Below are 27,265 nucleotides of genomic sequence, written 5' to 3'. Positions count from 1 at the left end.
GGAGTGCACCGCAGTTGCAGTCATCTGTTGTGGAAATACCACTGCCTTGGATGAACCAGAAGGGAACACAAAAGCCTGCCATCTGGTCAACATGACCAGAGAAAGCCAGCCATTCAGGTTGCCATCCAGTGCACATCAGTGTCATTGAGGAACTTTGCATGCAAAGCTGGGCTTCAAGGCCACTACTAGCTTTACTTACACTCATTATTATTACCCTTCATTTCTACTGGGCCAGAGGGCGATACATTTAATGTTCCCATAAAATAATAATGCTTCCAAATAAATTAACAAGTAGCCACATCTATCATACTACTTCACAACATCCCACTGCCTTTGGCAGCACTCAACTTCACATGGAAAAACAAACGGTTGCTCTTACAAATGTGATAACACAACGCAGCAAAATCTATCACCAGATCACCGCCACTATGTAAACACAAGTTGGCCCCTTCTTGAAAGCTACCACACCCCTTAGGAGCCTCTTTGCTAATTATTAAGGGAAAATGAGACATCCACCCAATTGTAGCAATTGCTACAAAGGAATTGCTACGATTGGGTGGATGTTTCCATTTTCCCTTTATTAATTACTTCTCTCCACCTTACGGGTTTCCGTAGAACTATTATGTCCAACTCTTTGCTAATAAAGGAATGTTTGATTAATGGCATGCTCAGCTATTACAAGTCAACGAGAACGCAATAAAATGCACTGCCACATCACCAATTTCTACCAAGGCTAGTAGCTGAAACCCTACGCCATGTTATTGTGGCGACACTTATGCCCAAGTCAAGCGGGCAAATTTAGTACTTTGAGCAAGTTCAGTTCACCACAGCGAGTGTCACTTCGACAGAGCACTGCTAGACAAGAAAGAAAAGTGTCCTCTCAAAACGATGACAGTATCAAATGAGACAGCACATTACATGCTTGTCATTTTAGTCAACACTGCAAAATACTGTTAACATACTCAATTGTCAGGAGCGAAGACCAGATGACATTACATCCAACAGCAAAGCGATGCACTGCGTGTTTGACAGTGCCGACAGTTATGAAGTGCTGGCGCCTAAGAAAATAATGATTTCGTTGGCAGAGAAAGAATGCCAATCTTTGATAAGCAGGGACACTTAAAACACATAAAAAAATTAATAGAAAAGGTTTCAGAATTAGTGCTGACCGACCACTGAGTATTTTTTATATTTAAAGCTCTGCCATTGAGGCTACACACTTCGACGCAGCTTGACCATCAAGTGAGCTTGACCATTAGACTTGTAGGCAAACATGCTCTACAATGAGTGTCACTAAGCATTTCCCTCTGACAGCCTGTGAATGACACTAAAGGTGAAGTGCACCCCTTCAAAGTGACACTAAATTTGCCCATATGACAGGCATACTAGGCACACCGGCCGCATCACCAACAGGAATATTCATTCTAGGTAGATGGATGACAAGGAGGGACTGCGTCCTCCCTCTCAGACAGCTGTAACACCACCTCACAAATGGAACTGTAGTGGCACGAGACATAAAAAGGCATACTTTATGGCCTTGATTCAAGACTCTATGACCATACAATACTGCCATGCTTCAGGATTACCACGCCATAGTGAACAGCATATTGCCGCTAGGTGTAACGCGCCAGCGCTGAGAAAGAAGTGACTGGAACGCGCGCTCGGCAAGAGGTGGGCGCTGAAGAAGAAGTAGTAGAGGCTGAGGATGCCGGCTTGAGTTTTGTGTACGCCATCTTGTACAGCTGTCTGTCTCGCCGACGCCGGGTGCATCTTCATTTGTCTTTTCGTGACAAAACTGGTGGAGGTGCCGGGTACGGTTCATCCGATGCCACAAACCCCTCCAGGTAGCAGGAGTACCAGCCCTATACTAGTGGACACCCCTGTTCACCAGGCCAGCAGGTGAATCCGAGGATTGCCTCCGGAGCTTGATCATCGCTCCGCAACAACATCGACGCCCCCACGGACCATTATAGAAGGAACATCGACGTCTCTATCAACCATTACGCAAGGTACGGCCACAACGGCAACTCAGTACCTGTTGCAGAATCTCCAAGTGCCGAAAGTCTTCCACGGGGATATCTTCGAGGATGTAGAAGACTGGATAGCCCAATTTGAGCGCGTTGCCGAGATAAACGAATGGAGTGACGCCGCGAAGTTGAGAAATGTCTACTTCAGCTTGGAGGACAGTGCTCGCACTTGGTACGAGAACCGAGAAGGGCTCCTCAAATCGTGGCTCGAGTTCCGCCGTGCCTTGCTGGAGACATACACCAATGCTGATCGCCGTGAACGAGCCGAACGGGCGCTCCAATCCCGCATTCATCTGCCGAATGAAAGCGTGATGTCGTACGTAGAGGATATGACGCGCCTCTTTCGTCGGGTGTACCCTACTATGTCAGAGGAAAAGAAGCTGCACCATCTAATGCGGGGAGTTAAAGAACAGCTATTTGCTGGCCTGGTTCGAAGCCCGCCGAAGACCATGGCTGAATTCTTAACCGAAGCCACCACGATGGAAAAGATGCTGAACCAGCGCTCAGCTTTCTATGAAAGGCAAATGGACGCTACTTCACCTTCGGACCAGCGCTCCACTACGTATGACAGGCACGTGAATGCTGCTTCACTGACGGATGTGGTTGCCTTTGGGAACCTGGACATTCTCCGAGACGTTAGCCGCTCGGTGGTGCGTGATGAGCTTCAACGGCTCAGCTGCCCACCTCAGCCCACGCTGCGTTCCATTTCTGCCTTCGTGAGAAGTGAAGTGCAGCAAGCGATCCAAGGTCCCGCTCCAAGCAGCAATGTGCCACCTGTGACAACACAGTTGCAGCGGCCGTCGTATGCGGAAGTATTGGGGCGAGTCCTTGTCCGTGCTCCAACCCATTTCATCCCCGCCACGTCTTACGCTGCGTCATACGTCCCGCCGCTCCCATCAGTGCAACCGATCCAATGTATGGAGGATCGGCGCCCGCTCGAAAGGAAATCTGACGTCTGGCGTACCACGGACAGAAGGCCTCTGTGTTATCACTGTGGAGAAGCCTGTCACGTATACCGCGAGTGCCCATACCGCCGCCTCGGACTGCAAGGTTTTGCCGCGGATTCACCAAGGCCCAGATATGGTGAAAGGCCTAAGGCAATTGAAGAGTACCTGAACCAGCAGGGTATGCCACTGTTCCCGCGGTGGCAGTCGCGCTCGCCGTCCCCCAGGCGATCTTCCCCAGCTCCTAGAAGCCCTCCAATGGCAGCGCAGAGACGATCGCCAAGCCCTCGCCAGGAAAACTAAGAACAGCGACCTTCGGGGGCGAGGCCGCTGATAATCGCCCTTCCGAAGACCTACAATCGACGCGAGCACGGTCTATTCAGAACGATTCAATGACGACAGCAGCCGAACTCAGCGACAGACTCTCGCTAGACATACCTGTTGTGCTCGATGGCCGCCACGTTAGTGTGTTATTGGACACGGGTGCCGACTACTCAATCGTGTGCGGAAAACTAGCGACAGAACTCAGAAAAGTTATCACGCCTTGGTCTGGAACGCAAGTTCGTACTGCTGGCGGGCATATCGTAACACCGTTGCGCATGTGCACGGTCAGAGTAGAAATTCGTGGGTGTACGTTTCCAGCCAGCTGCCTTATACTCCGCGATTGTTCTCGGGACCTCATCTTGGGCATCAACTTTCTGCGAGAGTATGGTGCCATTATAGACCTCCGGGAGCGCACAGTGACTTTTTCGACAGAGAGAGCAGCGAACATCCGCGACAACTGCCGACGTAACGCGCTTCGGATTTACGCCGGCAGTGTAACTTTACCACCACGCGCAAGTGTCCTGGTAGCGGTTGTATGCGACGATCTGCGCGACGGCGAAGCTGTGGCAGAGGGCAATTCCTCCCTTATGCTGACTCATGGTGTATGTGCAGCCCGCAGTCTCATTATGCTTCGAGGTGGACATTCTGCGCTCCTCGTGACGAACTTCAGCCAGGAACATCAGCACCTGTTTCGTCGTACTACTATCGCTTTTGCTGAGCCCATAGCGGACGTTGCTGAATGCTTTGCGTCTATGACAAAGGACAACCCAGCTCAGACACTCAGCAATATCAACATCAATTCAGGCATTTCGGAGGAAAAGCAAGAAGCGCTGCGCGAGTTGCTACTTCGGTTCAAGGAGTGCTTTGCATCTTCTTCTAAGGTACGCCAGACGCCCATCCCGAGACACCAAAAATAATCACGTATGAGGATTCTCGTCCCATACGACAACTGCCTTATTGCGTATCGGCGAAAGAGCGCAATGTGATTAATGCACAAGTGAAAGAAATGCTTGACGATGACGTCATACAACCATCCCAAAGCCCTTGGTCGTCGCCGGTGGTCCTTGTCAAAAAGAAAGACGGAACGCTTCGGTTCTGTGTTGACTATAGAAAGTTGAATAACGTCACAAAAAAAGACGTTTATCCGCTTCCGCGGATTGATGATGCATTAGATCGACTGCGACGAACTAGGTATTTTTCATCCATAGATTTGAAGAGTGGATATAGGCAAATCGAAGTTGACGAACAAGATCGCGAAAAAACTGCCTTTGTTACCCTGGATGGACTGTATGAATTTAAAGTACTCCCATTCGGCCTGTTTTCTGCACCGGCCACATTCCAGAGAATGATGGACACTTCTGACGGGTCTGAAATGGCACAGTTGTTTAGTATACTTAGATGACGTCGTCGTGTTTGCGGCAACCTTCGAAGAACATCTGAAGCATTTAGAGGCGGTACTTGAGGCTCTCCGCTCCGCTAATCTCACACCAAAGCCAGAAAAGTGTCACTTCGGTTACGAAGAGTTGAAGTTTCTCGGACATGTCGTGAACGCCGATGGCGTCCAGCCTGACCCAGACAAAACATCTGCTGTTGCTGCTTTTCCGACTCCTCGTGACAAGAACGCAGTACGCCGCTTTCTTGGTCTGTGTGCATACTATCGTCGCTTCATCGCTAACTTCTCCCGGATCGCCGAACCACTCATACGCCTCACGCAAGAATATACACCCTTCGTATGGACGGATGAGCAGGACGCAGCTTTCACCGAGTTACGGCAGCGCCTGCAGGAATCACCCATCCTCGCGCACTTTGACGAGGATGCTGACACCGAGGTACCGAGGCATAATCTGACAATGCGACAATTCAGGTAATGAATTTATAGGTTTTAGTTTTCCAAGAAAGGGCGGCCACTTGGTGATACCTCCACCAACTGCATTATTTCTTTTACAATTCTCGCACAGAAATACAAATATTAGTGCTTCTGGGAAAGTGTACTTGTGTCTTGAGGAGCATCAGAAAAGGACTGGCTCCTTGTTCTCTTTGTTTCATACAGCAGAACTTCAGTGATACAATACTATTACGTATGATTTCCAGGTGCCAACATTCGCAATCGAGAATGCAAGAAATGACTCAATACAGTTAGGCTTCTCTTTTATCAGTTCATACGTTCCCGGAAAGCATGATCTTTCGGCACCAACACTCAGTACATTGCCAAATTGCAATCATATGATGCATTTTGCGGCTGCAAGGTCCCAGGCAAACAAGAAATGGTGCGAGGCATGCGCAATCGGGAACGGTAGCCACAATACTCGCCTGCTTGTCTCACATAAAAATGCCAGTGCACATTCAATTTACTATTCCGGTACCAGCAAATTTCCTCCCCTGTCGTCGCATGCTGCATTCACAGGCATCGCCGCCAACCTTATTGGGATAAGCATCTTCACCTATTTTACAGTGTGCGGGGCATACTGCCAATGGAAGCTTACTGCACACTTTTAATAGTGTACTGTAGTGACTTCACAATGCAAAAGTGCGAAAAAAGCACGCTGGTGAACAAGCAATTGGCAACTACGGCATCGATTCAAGGAACACTAGAAGAGAGATGTTGGTAGAATTCACGGAAAGGAATAAGCTCCGAATAATGAACGCCTTCTTCAGAAGCGTAGCAACAGAAAGTGGACCTGTAAAAGCTTCCCTAATGGAGAAACAAGAAATTAAACTGATTTCATACTTTCTGCTGATCCCAGCATAGTGCAGGATGTAAGAGTGATAGGTCGGGTAAAGTGCAGTGCTCATAGGTTAGTGAGGGCAAAGAGTCACCTCAATTTGAAGAAAGAAAGAGTAAAACTGGTCAAGAAGAAACAGGTCAACCTTGAGGCAGTAAGGGTAAAAGCAGACAAATTCAGGCTGGCACTTGCAAACAAATATGCAGCCTTAGAACAGAGATATGAAGATGACATAGAAGTAGTGAATGAAACCGTAACTAGGCTGGCTTCAGAGGCAGCAATCGAAATGGGAGGCAAGGCACCAAGGCAACCAGTAGGTAAGCTCTCCCAAGTACCTAACAAAGGACCTAATAAAGAAATGACAAGGAATAAAAGTGTCCAACTCAAGAGATAAGACAGAATTCGCGGAACTGTCAAAACTGATCAACAAGGCGAAAATAAGGGACATTCGAAATTATAACATGAGAAAGACTGAAGAAGCCGTAAAAAATGAACGCAGCCTGAAATCAGTGAGCAGGTAACTTGGCATAGGACGAACCAATATGTATGCACTGAAAGATGAGCAGGGTAATATCATCAGCAATTTCGAAGGTATCGTAACAACAGTGGAAGAATTCTATACTGACCTGCACAGTACCCAGAGGAGCCAAAATGCCTCCATTCGAAGCAGTAATGAACAAGATACAGAAACTCCTCTTATAGCTATCAATGTGGTCAGAAGGGCCTTGCAAGACATGAAATGGCGAAGAGTGGCAGGAGCAGATGGAATAACAGTACATTTAATCAAAGATGGAGGAGACATAATGCTTTAAAAAACTGGTGGCTCTCAATACGAAGTGTGTATCGACTTCAAATGTCTCAGAGAACTAGAAGAATGCAAACATCATACTAATCCACAAAAAGGGAGACAAAGAATAGAAAAATTATAGGCCCATTAGCTTACTCCCGGTATTATATAAAATATTCACCAAGGTCATTTCCAATAGAATAATGGCAACACTGGACTTTAGTCAACAAAGGGAACAGGCTGGCTTCAGGAAGGGATACTGTACAATGGATCACATCCATGTGATTAATCACGTAATAAAGAAATCCACAGACTACAATCAGCCTCTCTATATGGCTTTCACAGATTATGAAAAAGGCATTTGATTCAGTAGAGATACCAGAAGTTATAGAGGCATTACATAATCAAGAAGTACAGGCCGCTTACATAAATACGTTGGAAAATATCTACAGAGATTCAATAGCTACCTTAATTCTACACAACAGAAGTAGGAAGATACTTATAAAGAAAGGTGTCAGACAAGGAGACATAATCTCTCCAATGTTATTCACTGCATGCTTAGAAGAAGTATTCAAGCAATTAAACTGGGAAGGCTTAGGAGTAAGGATCCACGGTGAATGTCTTAGCAACCTTTGATTTGCAGATGACATTTTCCTGTTCAGCAACACTGGAGACGAATTACAGCAAATCATAGAGGACCTTAACAGAGAGAGTGTAAGAGTGGGGTTAAAGATTAATATGCACAAGACAAAGATAATCATAAATAGCTGGGCAACGGAACAAGAATTCAGGATTGCCAATCAGCCTTTAGAGTCTGTGAAGGAGCATGTTTACCTAGGTCAATTACTCATAGGGAACCCTGATCACGAGAAAGAAATTTAAAGAAGAATAAAAATGGGTTGGAGTGCATATGGCAGACATTTTCAGCTACTGACTAGAGGTTTACCACTATCACTGAAAAGGATGGTGTACAGGCAGTGCATTTTACCGGTGCTGACATATGGGGCAGAAACTTGGAGTCTGACAAAGAAGCTTGAGAACAAGTTAAGGACCGCACAAAGAGTGATGGTACGAACAATGCTAGGCATAATGTTAAGAGACAGAAAGAGAGCGATTTGGATCGGCGAGCAAACAGGTATAGCCAATATTTCTAATTGACATTAAGAGAAAAAGATGGAGATGGGTAGGTCATGTAATGTACAGGTTAGATAACCGGCAGACCATTAGGGTTACAGAATGGGTGTCAAGAGAAGGGAAGCACAGTCGAGGACGACAGAAGACTACGTGATGCTATGAAATTAGGAAATACATGGACACTAGTTGAAATTGATTGGCTCACGACAGGGGTAATTGGAGATCGCAGGGGGAGGCCTTCATCTTGGAGTGGACATATAAATAGCTGATGATGATCCCGAGAAAAACTTAAGTAGGTCCACCCCCAAATTTCAAATAGACCAACCCCAGCCCCAAACTTCAAGTTGACCCATCCCTCAATTTAAGTTGGCCCACATGCAAATTTCAAGTTGGCCCACCCCCAAATTTCAAGTTGGACCACACCTAAATTTCAGTTGGCCCACCATTACTATAAGCTTCCCCATACATTTTCTAAGGAGTCATATGCATTTCAAAGGTAGTATCTTCTTGTTTTTTTTTGCTTTAAATTGTTCCTTATCGCTTAAAAGCTTCCAATCATCTACATTTACATTATCATAACAATTAAATGTCTTAACTTTACATATTATGCATTTTTGTTCTGATACAAGGAATTATACTTTTTCCATGACGGGGCTGGGGAGCTGGCCAAAGAATGCCCACACATTAAAAACTGTTTGTGCATGAACACATACCTCACATTTGACTCAATGTAGAAAAGATGGTCTTTTGTCGATTTACTTTCTTGGTAAGAATCTAGTATTCTCTTACATTCTAAGAGGTGGACAAGCCACCTGTTTATGATCTTTTCAAAAAGCTTACAGAGATGGCTTATCAAAAAAAAGTCTGTAGCTGCTAGTTAAGGGCAGGTCCTTGCCTTGTTTAAGTATGGAAATTACTATTGCTTCTTTTCAAGACTATGGAATGTACCCAGCAGCCCACATGACATTAAAAAAGTGAGAGAAGTGTTTTTCGTGTTTTGGGGTGTAAGTGCATGATCATTTCATACATGATACAGCCACCGCCTGGCACTGAGCTGTTGCAACAAGTGAGAGAAGTTTTCAGTTGAGCCAAATTAAATGGGCCATTGTAATCTCCATTTCGTGCACATTTCCTATCAAGGGGCTGTTGCTCTGCACATACTTTTAAAGGATGCTTCAGCTAGGGGCCTCCTATCTAAATACATGGAAAAGTAGAAATCATTTTCCTCGGCAACCACTGCACCAGAGGCCCTTGTGGCGCTGTGCTCTAATGCCCTACTTCGGCAAAGCTATTCTTTAATAGGAAAAGTACTCGCCTGTGTGCTTCTTAAAACTAAATACGTTTTGATTTTGATTGCCACTATTTCTCCTTTTTTCTAAGATTGGCAGGACAGCAAGTACGTGGCGTGCTCCCATTACTATTCACACAGTGTGGAGCGTTCTCACATGATTCACATGGATGTTCATGGTTGCTACATTTGGTGCAGGTTGGTCAGCCTTGGCAGTTCTGAGAACTGTGGCTGAACCTGTGTCATTTGAGGCATCGGTGGGGGTTTGGAATATATGGCCTGAACCTGATCTTCACATAGCGTGCCTCGATTGCTTCGGGCAGCACACTTGAACCGAATGTCAGAATAAGATGCTTAGTTCGTATTTACCATGGTGTTTCATTCTGATTTGTTTTACACTGATCACGTTCTGCTCACTCCAGCCTTCAAGTAGCTCAGCCTCTGTCAGATCAATCGGGTCACTATCAGATACAACACCACGGCTGGTGTTCAAGGTACGATGCAGGATCATATTCACTGGAACGTCCCCAAAAGACAGAAGATTTGGCAGCCTTTCACACTGATTCTTATCGTGGAGTTCCAGAAGGAGATCTCCCCTTGCTAGCTTGGAAACATTATAGCCTTGGCCCAGAACTTCAGTTAGTGATTTCAAAACCAGAAAAGGAGAGATCATTCCAGCTGCCTTTTTGGTTTTCGCTGAGTGTATGACATGAAATCGAGAAAAATTCGCTTTTTGACAGCGAAAAGCCTAAATACTTCTTTGGTGCACCCTCGTTTCTCAGGGTGATTAGGTAGTGGGAGACAAGAAGTAGCCACAGATACACATGGAAGCCACCCACTACGGTGCCCAACGAGGGGATGCTGCAGGACCTTGATAAGGAAGCTCCTGCATGCACCAGCTGTATGACATTACTATAACCAAATATGGTATATCCAAGGTTGGCTCCCACACAAGGTTCACCTTTGCTGCCTGGAAAAATGAAAGTAAGTGAAGAAAAGAGAAGACTGGAAAGATTTAAAGTAAGAAAGTCGAAGATTGGAGAGGAGGATAGGAAAACGCAACTAACAATTTCCCCCAGGTGGGTCAGTCCGGGGGTCCCGCCTACGTGAAGCGGAGGCCAAAAGGTGTCTTGCCTCCGCCGAGGGGCCATAAAGGTCCAAACACCTGGCATTATCTCAATCCCCAGGATCCCCATTTCCCTAGACCTGGCAAAGCCACGCATAGCTAGGGGTGGAAGGACCCAACCCTCGTGTGCTCAAGTCCGTGGTGTCGCAACACACCAAACGTCTGCGAACGCAGACGCCCCTGCGGGGTACTAAAACAGTATTGCTCAAGGATGGCTCAGTTAATTACTGGCACTATGAGACAAGGTTACAGTACCAAGGAAGTCAAAGGCAAACAGGAAAAGCACCATCAACTAGTTTTACTGCACTAATGCTTACATGCATGAAAGGCACACTTGCATCATACTTCAAGGAAGCCCAATATACCATCTAAATCTTCTATCACGGGCGTAGCATGCACCCTTTTATTCAAGTAACAAATTTCTTCACTTAAAATTCTGATACAAGGTAAGCTAATGCAGTGATCAGTTTTTCGTATTGAAAAACCTGCCACAGTAGCTTAGCTGCAATGGTATTGCAGTGATAAGCACGAAGTTGATCAATTATATTGTGCCGTTGGAACGTAGAATACAATGTCTTTTCTTTTTTCGAATTCAAAAGGCCTTGCACACAAATGTGCATTTTTGAGCCTTATGTCAATTCAGTACACATGTTCTGCCAAACTTAGCTTGCATTCATATTTTTTTTTTGCAATGGTCTGCAAGAGGACCACTGATCCTGCAGTCACCTGAGCCTGTGCACAATGCTCCCTCAGCATACCATTACTGGTGCGTTTGGTTGGTCACTGTAGAGAGCCTTTGCGGTGAGGTTTACTTTCGGCTGGTTGAAAGACAACAGCAGTCCAGTTCAGAGCGTTCTCAACTTCAAGCTAAGAGCCCAAGCATGATCCAACAGAAGTCTGGCCACATGCCTCCTCTGATAGCTCTGGGAATAGCTCAACATTTGGCTCAGGCATGCCTTCTCTGGATCCAATGTCGTGAGGCTTCTGAATGCTGTATACCAAGTTGGCAGTACGATAGAAAACAGTTAAGTGTACCATAAGACATCTCTCAACGGAAGACTTCCACAAGAGATCTTTTCCTCTCTCCTGGAAAGCCTCATCATCATGATTAGGCTATCTTTATGTCCACTGCAGGACGAAGGCCTCTCCTAGTGATCTCCTACCACCCTTGTCTTGCACTAGCTGACGCCATCTTATGCCTGCGATTTTCCGCCGTCCTCAACTACGCTTCCCTTCCCTTGGCACTCAATTTGTAACTCTAATAGACTGCCAGGTATTTGCCCTATGCAAGTTCTGCGCAGCTCCATTTTTTCCTCTTAATGTCAACTGGAATATAGGCTACCACCAGTTGCTCTTTAATCTACACGACTTTTTTGCTGTGTTCTATAAGGTTATGCCTGACATGTTTCTTTCCATTGCTCTTTCTTAACGTGTTCTCAAGCACTTTTTGTTAGCCTCCAAGTTTCTCCTCCGTATGTTAGTACTGGCAGAATGCAATGATTCTACACTTATCTTTCTCATAAAGTCTCACCAGAGTAGTCTGGTGGAAGGAAGCTACAAGGTGCATGCACTTGTTCAGAGAAGTACCCTGCTGTTGTGCCACATGTGCACCAGCTCTCACACAGACTCAAAAAAAAAAAAAAGCGTCAGCACAATGCAGCGTCCCAGTGCAAGTCTCGGCCTCGGAAAAACTGGCACCAAGGTGTGCAGTTGTAAATGGTGCTAAAAAAGAAAAGCGACACTTCCACATGCACAAAAGAGGTTGATTATAAGAATACCACTCTCGAGCAAAGAAACAATACTTAAACAACTGGATGCATTAGGCACATGCATGATGGGACATTAGAGTGCTTTAGTTTGGCAGTTTTACGTTCTGCTCAGCAGCTGAGCGGAGCGGAAGCGTGCATGCACCCTCTGCTTAGCCGTAAGTGGGCTAGCAGAGCGACAAACACAGTCCGCTTACAAGATGCCTGGGCGAAGCGTGCTGCGCAGCGCATTGGCTGGCGCTGGCGTCAGAAAGGATTGGATGCAGAAAGCAAGTTCGCTAGCTGTCACGTGGCATTCCCCAAGACAGCGCTTTATTTTCCACTGGATAAAATGCACCAGTGACGCATTACAAGCGCATGTCTAGATACGTCATAGACAAAATAGCTATATATATATATATATATATACACACACACGTGTGTTTTACTTTATAAAAGTGATCAACGGGTGTTTTTATTTTCTTTCATTACCTTGAATTTGGCTAGAGGGCGCTGCAACTACGAAAGATCCATGGAGCGCTTGGGGATACAATAGGTACGAGGTGCTCCGGGACACATGGAAAGATGTAATGGTTCCAGGACTTGCTTTTGGAAATGCAGTTGTTTGTTTGAAATCAGGGGTGCAATCAGGACTCGATGGCAACCAAATGTAAGTGGGACGACTCGCATTGGGCACTCACAGGAGGACTACAAATGAAGCTGTGCAGGGTGATATCGGCTGGAGAAGCTTTGAAGTGAGGGAAGGTCACAGTAAAATTGATTATGAAGAATGACTGAGGAATATGGAAGAAAGTAAATGGGCTGGGAGAGTGTTGAGGCACTTATACAGGAAAAACATTGATTCACAGTGGAGGAAAACAACTAGGAAGCTTACCAGCCAATATGTGGCCTGTAGGGTGAGCAACAAAGAATGTCAAGTGGAAAGTCAGAGAGGCTGAAATAATCCCAAGGGTGGCAGCAATGGAGAAGAAACCTGCCATGACAAACTACTTAAAAGGAAAAAATGAAATATGAAAATAAAAATTTATGATAACTCAAAGAGAAGCTCGCTATTTTTCGAAGCGAGATCAGGATGCCTTAGAACACGCACCTATAAAGTGAGATATAAGAAGGAAGAAGAAGCATGTGCTTGCTGCAGTAAAGCTAGGGAAACAATGGAGCATGTTTTATTAGAATTTGAATATATCTGCCGAGCGGTCGATTTAGGCACCACTGACGTCCTTGAAGCTCTTGGGTTCAGCGAGAGCAAGGGGAAAGTAAACATGTCTGCTGTAGAGATTAGTACGAGGCATTTTGAAGATTGGTGGAAGTAGGGAAACGACCAAAAATGGAGACGTACAAAAACGAAGTTCACAATAGGGGGTCAGAAAATTTGGTTGTGGAAATTCAGCATGGGCTGTTTTTCTTCTTCTTTAACCTAGGTAGGACATTAGGCAGCATAATAGCAAGAGCTTGGTAGTGCAACCCACCACCCCGTTCTAAAGGGGACGCTCATAACATCTATCCGTCCACTCCGCTACACTAAACGTATAAGTAAAATGTGAAAATAGAGCGTTTTAGTTGAGCATCTTTACAGTATGCTCCGCTCCGAGTTGCCCTGCCAAGCCACAGCGGAGTGGACCTTTCATATTTGCAGCACCGTCTGGCCAAATTCAGGGTAATGAAAGAAACAAAAAACACCCATTGATCACTTTTAAAAAGTAAAATCTAAATTTATAAAGTATATATATTTATAATTACATAATTTTTATATATATATATATATATATATATATTAAATTTATATATTATAATATTTATAATTATTATAAAATTTATAAAGTAAACATAATCTCAATGGCGCTACGCAAACTATTTTTCTTAAAAAGAAGCCTGGCGCTTGCAACCAAGTCAATGAAGCTGCTAGCCTACACATCCTTTGTAAGGCCTGTTCTCGAATACGGTAACACTGGTTTCCACATACACTAACATAGGTAAACTAGAGTGAATACAAAGGAAGGCTGCCAGGTTCATCCATAACAAATATAAAAGTACAGACTCACCAACAAATCTTTTAACCCAGTCCGGTTTGCGAATGTTATCCACAAGAACGAAACACGCTCGCTTAAAATTCTTGTTTCAACCACTAAAAAATAACTACAGGATAGATACCTCCAAATACATTTCATTCTCCGAGGCTCGACCTACACGTAACAAGGATGCGCACACCTTGACAGAATACGTATGTAAAAATGACACGTTTAAGTATTCTTTCTTCCCACTCGCAATAGCAGAATGGAGCCAACTTGATGCTACTATCACCAACACTGAATCATTATCTGAATTTATCTCACAAATAGAAAGAAACTGTGTGTGAATAACGGTACCTATGCATGCAGGGACACCGGCACAGATTGCTTTATTTGTTAGGAAATTTTAATAAACCTTCTCATTTACAACAGCTTATTCGTTTGCCATAATTCTCAAAAACTCAGTTTTATTTTAGTTGCTGTTAGTTTTATTTTTGTTTTATTACTTGCGCCTAGTGATACCTGTGCTATCGTTATAAAGCCTCTTGCTTTTTTCCCCCTTTTTTTTCCTTATTTACTATTCCGTTTGATCTTAACATGGTTTACTTGAATAGTATGTATAACGTGCACTGCTTATGTCGTTTTTTGAGTAACCTATACTTTGATTTCTTTGCTCTGTACAGTTGAATTATTGTACTGCCCAACTGCCACGCTCTCAAAGGAGAGCAGCAGTATTGAAAATAATATATATATATATATATATATATATATATATATATATATATATAACTCATTTCAGTTCAGTTGACATTTTGTGACCTTAAAAGTCCCCCGTAGGGGCATTACATAAGGGGTGGGCTTTTATAAAGTAGCGAGGACATTGTGAGAATTAATTATTTAACAAAATGGTTGGTTACAAGTTCTGTGAACGAAGATGGACAAGTGGTAGGAGCGATGTTGGTGGGGAGGCTGTTCCAGTCTGTGGCGGTACGGAAGAAAAAGGAGGCTGTGTGTGAAGGTGGTTGTCTGTGCACGTGGGCATGCTACATGAAGTGGATGGCTGGTGCAATGAGATATGCGTGCTGCTGCTGCTGTGATGTAAGGCTCTTGATTAAGGGAAGAAAAGAAGAACTTGTGGCACAGGGAAAGACTGGAAACGTCAACGTCGACATGAAAGCATTGACAAGCCGGATTCTGATTTCAGAGATGAAACGCTGACGTCATGTGAGTATGAGGTATGAATGAATCTAACAGCACGATTTTGAACTGATTCTAATGAATCGGTTAGATATGCTTGACGCGGGTTCCAGATGGCCAACGCATATTCCAGTTTCGGCCTGATAAGTGCTACATGCTAGCAATTTTACATCTGGTGGGACGTGCCATAGATTCCGTTTTAGAATATGTAAGGTTTTGTTAGCTGCGGAGTGTTACGTTTCGCCTACAACGCGCGGTATAGCCGGCGCGGATGCAACGGACGCCGGAGCTTCGTTCAAAGCGGCGGACATTTTGGCCCGTTCGGAGCTCCCGCAGTCTCCCCGCCAAGCGCGTCCAGGCGTGTTTCAGTGCCACGTGTCTTCGTGTGTGCGTGTGTGTGTGTGTGCCCACGCTTGTCAAAGCGCGGCAGCCGGGGAGAGGAGCTCCCCAAGTGTGAAGCGAGGAGGTCTGACAGGCGCCAGCTTGGCGATGCGTCACTACACTCGTCTCAACATGTATCTCAGCTCGTCCGTACCCGCCGTCACGTGGTCTCGTCACGAGGTCTTCCTTCTTGCCCTCAACTGCGAAAGTATAAGAGCAGCTGCCCCCGGACGCCAAGAGAGAGGCTCCGATTTCATCCGTTGAGTTACGTGCTCTCCCGTCTCTCCACTTCGGTCGACCTGACCGCGCGCTCTTTTGCGATGTTAGAATAAACAAGTTGTTCTGTTACCAGTTGACTCATGCTTTGCCGGGACCTTCGGATGCTTCCAGTGCCCCAGGCCGTCAGGCCAACGCTACCCTTGGGGCTTGCGACCCGATTGCAACAACGGGTGTCAGCGCTGAGTTTGCAACAACTCGTGCCAGCGGTGCGATACCAACAGCTGGTTGCCAGCGGTGGGATCGCGACAACGGAGGCCAGCAGCGAAGAGATGCAGTTGACTGTATGCTGAGCAGCACAACGACCATCCGGGAGCAGTGCAACGAGCCCTGTGTGATGACTGGTTGCCTGCAGCGGAACGACTGCGCTGAATTCTTGGCTGCGAGGTTTGGTGAGTGCGGGACTTTCTTCTACTGAGTTTTGCCAGGCTTTTGTTAGTGTCAGAAACAGAGCTGGTAATTGTGGTTGTCGTTGCTGCCGGGTTAGTTTGCGGCAAGACAATAGTAGGCAGTAGAGAAAGCAGCGTTCAGAGCAGCCATGGATTTGAAGTCGTTGCGCAAACCGAAATTGCTGGAGCTTGCAAGAGAGTTGGGTCTGGATGTCTCAGACAAACTCAGAAAACCAGAACTGCTGAGGGCTATTCTTGAGTTAGAAGCTGAGGATGACGAGCTGTCGGAATGCCTTGAGACCATTGAGGAGAGGGAGACGGCAAAAAGACAGGAGCGCGAACTTAAAGAGCAAAAAGAGAAACAGGAGCGCGAACGAAAAGAGCAGAAAGAAAAAGAAGAGCGCGAACACGCTTTGGAAATGAAGCGTCTCGAGGTAGAGATGGAACGCGCTCGTAATGGAAGTCAGGCACACGGTGCAGGAGAACGAGTATTGTTCAAAATGACTGACCTGATGCGGCCGTTTAAGCTTGGAGAGGACATTGGTTTGTTCCTGGTTAACTTTGAGCGAACGTGCAAGAAGCAGGGGTTCTCTCGGGAAACGTGGCCACAGCGCTTGCTCACTTTGTTACCCGGCGAGGCGGCCGACGTAGTCGCTCGCTTGAAGAGAGAGGAGGCAGAGGATTTCGACCAAGTGAAATCGAGTCTGCTAAAAAAGTACAGGCTGTCCGCGGAGGCGTTCCGTCGGAAGTTCCGGGAAAATGAGAAAGGCAGAAGTGAGTCGTATACAGAGTTTGCCTACAGGCTAATGTCAAACATGCAGGAGTGGCTCAAAGAAGAGAAAGCGTTTGGTGACCACGAGAAAGTTCTGCAGTGTTTCGGGCTAGAACAGTTTTATAGTCGGTTACCTGAGAACGTGCGGTACTGGGTCTTGGATAGGCTAGACGTTAGTACGGTGGCTAGAGCCGCCGAGCTAGCCGAGGAGTTTGTGACGCGTCGGGCTCGCGGAGCTAAGGACGGTCAAAAGGGTGAATTTGGCTCCAAGTTTGAGAGGCCGAAGTTCACGCCCATGAGAGCAAAGGGGGACACACGTAGTGCGGATGCGAGTGAAAGCAGTCCGACCGAACGTAAGGAGACGGCGGCAACCGAAGCCGAACGCAGAAAGCGGTTCGAGACGAGGCAAGCGCGCGTTTGTTATACGTGCCAGAAGCCGGGTCACTTTTCGGCGCAGTGTCCAGAAACAAAAACAAAAGTCGTGCTTTTGTCCTTATGCAGCACTGACGAGAACATGAAGCTTCTCGAGCCTTACATGCGAGACCTCCTCGTGAACGGGAAAGAGTGCCGAGTGCTTCGCGATTCCGCAGCTACGATGGATGTAGTTCACCCCTCTTACGTAAAACCCGATATGTTCACGGGCGAGTGTGCATGGATCAAGCAAGCCGTGGAAGCTCATAGCGTGTGTCTGCCCGTAGCAAAAGTGCTTATTGAAGGACCTTTCGGAGCGCTTGAGACGGAGGCCGCAGTGTCATCTATGCTGCCCCCCCAGTACCCGTACCTATTTTCGAACAGGTCCGATCACCTCCTGCGCGAGAAGGGGCTTTTGTTTGGTGAGGCTAGCGTTCAGGCCTTAACCAGATCGAAGGTTCGGGAGCTCGCTGCAAAGGCGGTAGTTGCGGGACCGACGTTGTCAGATAATGAGAAAGGGTCAGAGGTGCAGCAAGCTGATATTCAGAGCACGCCCGAACTGAATAAAATTGCGCCTGTAGCGTTAAAGGCAGCAGATACTGGAGAGGAAATGCCCGACACGGGAAAGTTAGAAGAGCTATCTGCAGATTTGCTCATCGCGCCTACGTCAGATGGACTTAACAGGTTGCTAAAAGTCAGCCGGTCGGCTTTGATAGCCGAGCAAAAGAAGGATGGCAGCCTAGAAAACATCCGCTGCATTGTCAAGGAAGGTATCGCCAAGAAAAATGCTCGCTTTGTGGAAAGAGGTGGGGTCCTGTACCGGAAGTATCTAGACCGCAGGGGAGTGGAGTTCGATCAGCTGATCGTGCCTCAATGCTATCGTCAGGATCTGTTGCGCTTGTCGCATGGGGGTTCGTGGTCCGGACACCTAGGAGTTAAGAAAACTAAGGACCGTCTCTTGCAAGAGTACTATTGGCCAGGGTGTTTTCGGGACGCAGACCACTTTGTGAAGACATGTGACACCTGTCAGCGGGTGGGCAAACCAGGGGACAAATCGAGGGCGCCGTTGAAGTTGGTACCTATCATTACGGAGCCTTTTAGACGGCTCGTTATTGATACAGTGGGACCTCTGCCGGTAACAACCACGGGGTACAGACACATTTTGACTGTGATCTGCCCAGCGACAAAGTTCCCTGAAGCAGTGCCGCTTAAAGAACTCAGCTCTGTTGAGATGGTCAATGCACTACTGTCCATATTTGCGCGAGTTGGTTTTCCTGCGGAAATCCAATCAGATCAGGGCACAGTGTTTACTAGCGCTTTGACGACAGCCTTTCTTGAAAGGTGCGGGGTAAAGCTGTTACACAGCTCAGTGCACCACCCCCAGTCGAATTCCGTTGAGAAGCTCCACTCCGTCATGAAGCGCGTGTTGAGAGCATTGTGTTTTGAACATCAAACTGACTGGGAGCTGTGTCTGCCTGGGGTGATGTTTGCATTACGTACCGCGCCGCATGCGGCTACGGGGTTTTCGCCAGCTGAGCTAGTGTACGGTCGCTCGCTGCGTTCTCCGCTTCGCATGCTTCGAGACGGATCACTGCCCTCTCCAATGGCTGCAGACTATCTCTACCACAAATGGCCGCCTCCTGCGCTGGAGCCTCGCTTTGCAACAATATTCCTTTGAGGTGCGTTACAAAAAGGGGAGTCTCAACGGTAACGCCGATGGCTTAAGTCGAAGCCCCTAACGTGGGAATCAGCCTCAAAATTGTTTGTTACTGATGTTTTTCTTCCTGAGGCAGGATTTTTAACATATTGCTTTTGTGTAGTGTTTCAAAGTGATGATGTGCTTTCTCGTGCAATTTTCCAATTTGTGGACGTGTTCTGAGTGCTGCTAAACTACTGTAAGGAACTAGGCAGTAGTATAAAAGGGGAAAAAGCCTGGCAGGGCTTAGTGAGGGTTGTGCCGTGCTTGCTGACTGAGCGGTTGAGTTTCGGCGTAGTTCTAACGCTTGCCGGGAACGAGAACAAATATGTCAACTCTCCCGAAGTCACTTTGCAGTGTCCTGGGTGAACCTGAACGAGAGAACGAGGCCTTCTCTGTGCGCTGCGCTCAAGAAACGCCGAAGGACGCCCGACTTCGGTTATGAGCATCATCGAGCGACATCCCTCCGGACAGCGGATGCAGTCCCCTGACCATCGGGATCTCCTTCCCCCGGCGGGGCGGTCTGTTACGTTTCGCCTACAACGCGCGGTATAGCCGGCGCGGATGCAACGGACGCCGGAGCTTCGTTCAAAGCGGCGGACATTTTGGCCCGTTCGGAGCTCCCGCAGTCTCCCCGCCAAGCGCGTCCAGGCGTGTTTCAGTGCCACGTGTCTTCGTGTGTGCGTGTGTGTGTGTGTGCCCACGCTTGTCAAAGCGCGGCAGCCGGGGAGAGGAGCTCCCCAAGTGTGAAGCGAGGAGGTCTGACAGGCGCCAGCTTGGCGATGCGTCACTACACTCGTCTCAACATGTATCTCAGCTCGTCCGTACCCGCCGTCACGTGGTCTCGTCACGAGGTCTTCCTTCTTGCCCTCAACTGCGAAAGTATAAGAGCAGCTGCCCCCGGACGCCAAGAGAGAGGCTCCGATTTCATCCGTTGAGTTACGTGCTCTCCCGTCTCTCCACTTCGGTCGACCTGACCGCGCGCTCTTTTGCGATGTTAGAATAAACAAGTTGTTCTGTTACCAGTTGACTCATGCTTTGCCGGGACCTTCGGATGCTTCCAGTGCCCCAGGCCGCCAGGCCAACGCTACCCTTGGGGCTTGCGACCCGATTGCAACAACGGGTGTCAGCGCTGAGTTTGCAACAACTCGTGCCAGCGGTGCGATACCAACAGGAGATAGTGCTAGTGACATGTGCGTGCCAAGACAAATCATGAGATGGGGTTACACCTAGATATTTATAGGATTGTACTATTTTTAATGGTGTGTTATTAATTGTATATGGGAAGAAGAAAAGGCTGCAACGGCGGGAAAAGGACACGAATCTACATTTGTTGGCGTTAAGGGTCATCAGCGAATTGCTGCACCATTCTAAAACACTATTAAGATCATTTTGGAGAGCAGTATGGTCAGAGGAGTTATTGATAGAGCGGTAGATGATGCAGTCGTCTGCAAACGTGCATATATTACAAGAGACACAGTGAGGTAAATCATTTCAAGTTTACCTCCAGCTCCGTCTCAACAAGCGCCTGTACCCTCCACCTCATCCATCACTCACTGTGCCGGAGGCTCGCCTTCTGCGGCACATCCAAATGAATGCACTGGTTACCCCTTTCCGCCTCTTGCTCTATCGCTCCCACCCCTCCTGTCCCAACCGCCCCTCTATTTATGGAGACCTATCCCATTGCCTATTCTACGGTCCGGCTGCTCAGCAATCAAGTTCCTATCCTCCCCCTTCGCTTTCCATCACCACCTTGCTCGACTGGCTTGGCGCTGAAGAAGAGAAGCGTCGACTGGCCATCCAGGCGGTCGATATGCTCGGCCTGTAATTTTGGGCTGAATAAAAGTCTTATACTACTACTACTATATTACAAATAACAGGGGACCAAGAACAGATCCATGGGGCATGCCAGAAGTTTCTGGGAGGGGACTTGATAGGTTAATGTTGACTAAAACCATTTGTGTGCATTAGACAAAAATTCCTTCATCCTGATTAGAATGTTTGGGTCCAAGTTCAACAGTTGAAGTTTTAGTAGCAAATGTCGGTGGAATACTTTACCAAATGCCTTTGCAAAATCCAAAAAGGTTGCATCAGTTTGTACATTAATGTCAAAGTTAGTATGCAAGTCATGAACGAAATGAGCTAATTGAGTTTCGCAAGAGAAACCTTTGCAAAAATCATGTTGTGAAGGGTGAAAAAAGTGGTTACTGTCCAAGAAGGCAATGAATTGAGAGTAGATGACATGTTCCATGATTTTGCACAGCACGCTTGTTAGTGAGATAGGTCGATAATCTAATGGAGAATTCCTGTTACTTGTTTTGTAGACTGGAACGACCTTTCTCACTTTCCAATCACCCGGCATGTTTCCTGAAGAGAGTGACTGTGAGAACAGTAAGGACAAGTATGATGCAGCAATGTGTATTGTGTTTCTTAGAAGTTTAGAGTTGATTTCATCAACTGATGATGATAGCTTAGTCTTCTGGATTATGCATGAAATTCTGTCAGCACAAAATGTGATGCATGGCATGTGACCTTCAATACTGAACAAAGATAAAGAAACATTTGTTTCGATTTCTTTCGTGAATACTGTTGTAAATGCGGAATTAAAAGTGTTGGTGCATTCAGTATCGGTAATCTCCTTGTGCGAGTCATTGGTGAACATAATAGTGCGAACAGGATGAGGGTTGATTACTTGCCAAAATTGTCTTTGGTTAGTGTACAGCAAATTTGGGAGTTTGGTGCCATAAAAGGAACGCTTTGCGCTACGGATAGCAATCAGATATTCGTTTTCAGCTTTGTAGTAGATTTCTCATCAATCCTGGTTTCCATTATTTTTAGCCACTCGTAAAGACGTTTCTTTTTATTTTCTAGTTTTTTAAGGCATTAGTAAACCATGGTTTTTGATTACTGGGGCGAATGTGAACTTTAGGAATACGTTTGTTAGCCAAATCTGTTAACTTATCCTTAAACATCGACCAGTTATCGAATATTGAATAATTCCGATACGCGGCTTCAAACGTGGGGAAGAAGGTCTCAAGTTCGCGGTGAATTGCGTCATGGTCACCCTTTTTGTAAAGCCTTATAGCTTTCTTATGTGTCTTATTTGGTGTTACAGGAAAAGAGAAATATCATGAGAAGCCAACAAAGTAGCATGAATGACATGGTCACGAATTCCTCGAAGGTGTGTAATAGATGAGAGTGTACTGGGATTATCAGTCAGGATTAGGTCCAGAATGGTTGCGGATTCTAGTGCGACACGCGTTGGCTCTGAAACTAATTGTGTCAGATTAAAGTTCGAACAAATGTTGATAAAATTTCTTGCCTCTGGGGGACCTACTATTGAAGAATATGGTAAGTTGCTCCAGTCTATGTTTGGGAAATTAAAGTTGCAGAAAAGGAGGATGGAGGCATTAGGGTAGGTTGTCATAAGTTGTATTATGTTGTTATTGAGCTCCCCACAGAATTGAGGAGTGGCATGGGGAGGCCTGTAGCAAACCCCCAGCAGCACTGTAAGTGGTGATGTGTGACATAATAGCCATAGTATTTCGACTTTTGATGCAATGTTAATAAATGAACACAAAAGTTGCCGGTGAACTGCTACAAGACCACTGTCGCCCCTTGTGCCTACGCGGTCAGTTCGATAAACTTGGAAGTCAGATAGCTCGGTCAAAACTTCGCTATCAGTGATGTCATTGTGTAGCAAAGTTTCTGTTAGAATTAACAAGTTGCTGTCTGTTGATGATATGACGTTAGATACAAGCTTGCGCTTTGGAAGATAACTGCATGCGTTAGTAAAGACTGCAGAAAACGAAAGATCATTTCTGGGTGCAAGTTCCGGTTGATTCTTTTTTTGTAGAGGACGGGATGACTGCTACACAATTTCTTTTACAGAGTTGCATGATTTGCCAAAAATATATCGTTTAGGACCAATGTACCGGGTTTTATAGCGTAGAGAGTATGCAACTGATTTAGATTTAGGGAAATGCAATTTGTTCATGAAGTATCTAGATGTGCGCTTGCAATGCATTACCAGTCCAGTTTATCCAGTGGAAAATAAAGCGCCGTCTTGGGGAACGCCACGTGATAACCAGCGAGCTTGCTTTCTGCATCCAATCCTTTCTGATGCCAATGCTAGCCAACATGCTGCGCGTTCAAGTTCCCGCTCAACTGCTGAGCGGAAGGTAAAAACGCCAAACTAAAACACTCTAATTGCACGCCGCTCCGCTGTGACTTAGCGGGGAAACTCTGAGCAGACCGTAAAGACGCTCAACTACAACACTCTATTTAAGATTAGATGTCCTTTTTCTATAAAGTGTGTCTTTACCATGACCTACTGAACTCCAGACCTGCACATATCTCCCTGCTCTAGCACGCCTGGTCTAGTTCGCCCCTTTTGCCGCTAAGGACAGAGCGTACAAGCAGAGTGGCGCTAGTTATAACTAGTTCGCTTTCGTCTGCTTCTGTGATCTGTTTAGCGCTCGTGTTGCCATTTTGGCAGGCACAAAACACTTGTATTGGTGGGAAAATAATAAATTCACAAATATATATTTCTTTTAAATTTGCGAATGCTTGGCATTTGAATGGTGAAATTAGAGGAGGAGCGGTGCAAGGGAGGTAAACAACGAGCATAGGTGGCAGCTGCAATGCTAGACGGCATAAAATTCCATTTCCTAGCCTCCGTAAGAGACTGGAAAAATGGATTTAAAAGATTCGTAGGATAATCTAGCTTTCTGAGCTGATTACAGATATCCTAATGTTGTAGATGACATTAGGATTTACTCCTGTGTGCCGTAGTGAAAGGCACATGATCTGGTAAAAGGATTCACAAGTCCAGTGCGCGATATGTGCAATAGGTTGATCAAGTCTGTTTCAAGGAGAGGTGAGCATAGCTTGTTCTTAATGTTGTTGTATGTCTCGCACAGTAGAAAGCTTGCAAAAGCAATCCCAGTACTTTAACATGTGCTGCGCTGCATGCTTTGTGTCACTGAACTCTTTTCAATTAAACTGCAAAGCCAGCTTTTCTGCATGGTACGGCAGCAGCATAACGGTGGTCTGAAAGATATGCGCACAGTGAAGCTGTATGAATAATTCTCGTTTTGAACTTACCACGCATTCATGGACAACTTTTAAGAGTTAAAATCAGTGGCAATTGTTCTGCCGTCGAACGTTACGGCGGTTTCCAGTTTCTAAACAGCGCAGAAGCAAACTTTACATCGTACACAATGAAACTGTTTTGTACTTGATGAACTCTACACTGTTAATTATAATAATCTGCAAGATCAGTGTGGTTTGCTGCTGCCTGAAAAAGATAATAGGAGTAGTTACTTAACACTATTTTAGAGAGGAGTGGACTAGACGCACTGACATTTTTCAGGTTCGGGCGGTCAACTTTCAGAGCCAAGGGACCGATCAAAGCCTTGTGACATCACTGTCACTGTGTTCGCAAAAATCATCAACTAGGCAAGCAGTTCGCCACAACACAACAGTCGCCGTACTAATTACAACGCCGCACCAATCAACGGTAGAGTACCAGACGGATGTTATGAGCGTCTTCTTTAAACGGGGCGGTGGGGTGCACTGCCAAGCTCTTGCTATTATACTGCCTAATGTCCTACCTAAGTTGAGAAAGAAAGGAAAAGAAAACACTATGAACTCCTTGACCTGAAAATGGATGGATGTATAAGCGTCCCCTTTGGAACGGGGCGGTGGGTTGCGCCACCAAGCTCTTGCTATTATACTGCCTAATGTCCTACCTAGGTAAAAAAAAAAAAATTAAGAAAGGAACACTGAACTCCCACTACAAAATTTTCGAATTCCCTATTGCAAACTTTACTTTTGCACGTCTCCGTTTTTTGTCGTTTCCCTACTTTTCTTCCACCAATCTTCAAAATGCCTCTTACTAATCTCTACAGCAGACATGTTTACTTTCCCCTTGCTCTCGCTAAACCCAAGAGCTTCAAGGACGTCAGTGGTGCCTAAATCGACCGCTCGGCAGATATATTCAAATTCTAATAAAACATGCTCCATTGTTTCCCTAGCTTTACTGCAGCAAGCACATGCTTCTTCCTTCTTATATCTCACTTTATAGGTGCGTGTCCTAAGGCATCCTGATCTCGCTTCGAAAAATAGCAAGCTTCCCTTTGAGTTATCATAAATTGTTTATTTTCTTATTTCATTTTTTCGTTTTAAGTAGTTTGTCATGGCAGGTTTCTTCTCCATTGCCGCCACCCATAAGATTATTTCAGCCTCTCTGACTTTCCACTTGACATTCTTTGTTGCTCACCCTACAGGCCACATATAGGCTGGTAAGCTTCCTGGTTGTTTTCCTCCACTGTGAATCAATGTTTTTCCTGTATAAGTACCTCAACACTCTCCCAGCCCATTTACTTTCTTCCATATTCCTCAGTCGTTCTTCATAATCAATTTCACTGCGAGCTTCCCTCACTTCAAAGCTAGTCCAGCCCATATCACCCTGCACAGCTTCATTTGTAGTCTTCCCGTGAGCGCCCAATTTGAGGCGTCCCAGTGACCTTTGGTTCCCACCGAGTCCTGATTGTACCCCTGATTTAAAGCAAACAACCGCATTTCCAAACGTAAGTCCTGGAACCATTACACTTTTCCACACACCCCGGAGCACCTCGTACCTATTGTATCCCCATAGCACTCTGTGCTTCTTTATGGCTGCATTTCTCTTCCCCTTCACTGTTATTGTTTTTTCCTGTGTTTACATATTTCTATTGCCTTCGTTTATCCATATACCAAGGTATTTATATTCTGTTACCCGAGCTATTTCTTGGCCCTGCATCTCCACTGTCTGTTCACTGTTTTCATTGAATACCATAACACCTGATTTTCTAACACTAAATTTCAAACCTAAATTGTTGCTTTCCTGTCCACAGATATTTGCCAGACGTTGCGAATAAATTTGCTTGTTAGCTAGCAACACAATGTTGTCCGCACAAAATAAACCTGGAAGCTGCTGATCTACTACTGTACCCGCCTGTTTGTATAAGAGTGTCAGGGGCCGTGCCATTTTTCTTTTTTTAGGTTCTTTTGCTGCACGTGATTTCTTACCGCATGCACTTAAGTGAGATGAAGTAGACACACAAGAGCACTTATAGGTGAACAAAAAATTCTACGGTTCGCTCAACAGAAGGGGCCAGATAGTACTCACCAAGCACCTTCCACAAGCATTAAGTGCGTAGTTGCCAGCCTAAGATAGAGCACCGCTCGAGTACTTGGGCACGTTGTCACCTTCTTTTCGATTGTCTTCTGGACGTCACGAAACAACCAGGTAATAACCAGCACTGTTATCTTTAAGGGTAATGCAGTCCGCAAGTTAGTGATGCAGGTCGACGCTGAGGGCTTCGTGGATGCCGTAGGCGCATTCCACCTGTCGCAGAATTGTTACACGTGAACGTTCTGGAGCAACTGCACGGCGTCAGATCTGAAGTGTAGTTGGCCGCTCGCGTCCACGTGAGTCAGCATGCCTTGAATAGAGCGATAGCTCGCACAGGCGCAGGAGGCATGCGCCCACGTTGGATTTTGGTCAAAGCTGCATGGCAGCGCTACCGCGGGCACACCACATAAAGCGCACACCCGTCCGTCCGCCAGCGAATTTCACGGGCCTGTAGTCGAACTCGTCGAAGCCTCAAAGACAGTCACTCTATTTCTCCGACACAGCGACAGAAATGAAGACTGAAAACAGCATTCTGTTTACTGCGCTGTACTGTTCACACAAAGGACAAAATGAATGAATATGACACACATGTACGCACATGCGCGTCCGCTTCTTTTAGTTTGTCCTTTGAGTGAACAAACAGCGCAGTAATCCGAACGATGCCATACCAACTAGACCCAGTGGTACTGAAGTGGTAACAGCTTCGCTTGGTCCGCTTTGCCAAACTTCTGTCACAGAACACGTTCGCGATTCGCAACAACGAAGTGTGCGCCACAAACGGAGTTAGCTAAAAGCTAAGGATTGGATTGACTTCAAGAAGAATCCGGTTTCGGTT

At 46.1% G+C, this 27,265-nt stretch overlaps 1 long non-coding RNA gene across 2 annotated transcripts in view; it reads right to left on the bottom strand.

The window, feature by feature from the left end:
* Window positions 1–27,173, bottom strand: part of LOC126528302 (uncharacterized) — a 39,919-nt gene extending 12,746 nt beyond the window's left edge. For both annotated transcript variants that reach the window (XR_011890041.1, XR_011890042.1), the window contains exon 1: window positions 26,425–27,173. This is a non-coding gene — a long non-coding RNA (uncharacterized lncRNA). The remainder of the gene's footprint in view (window positions 1–26,424) is intronic.
* Between the last annotated feature and the right edge of the window lie 92 nt (window positions 27,174–27,265).

Source organism: Dermacentor andersoni, chromosome 9 (assembly GCF_023375885.2).
Source record: "Dermacentor andersoni chromosome 9, qqDerAnde1_hic_scaffold, whole genome shotgun sequence".
NCBI classification, from domain to species: Eukaryota; Metazoa; Arthropoda; class Arachnida; order Ixodida; family Ixodidae; genus Dermacentor; species Dermacentor andersoni.
The sequence above is the reverse complement of the archived record's forward strand: the minus strand, read 5'-3'. Positions and strand labels throughout refer to the sequence as shown.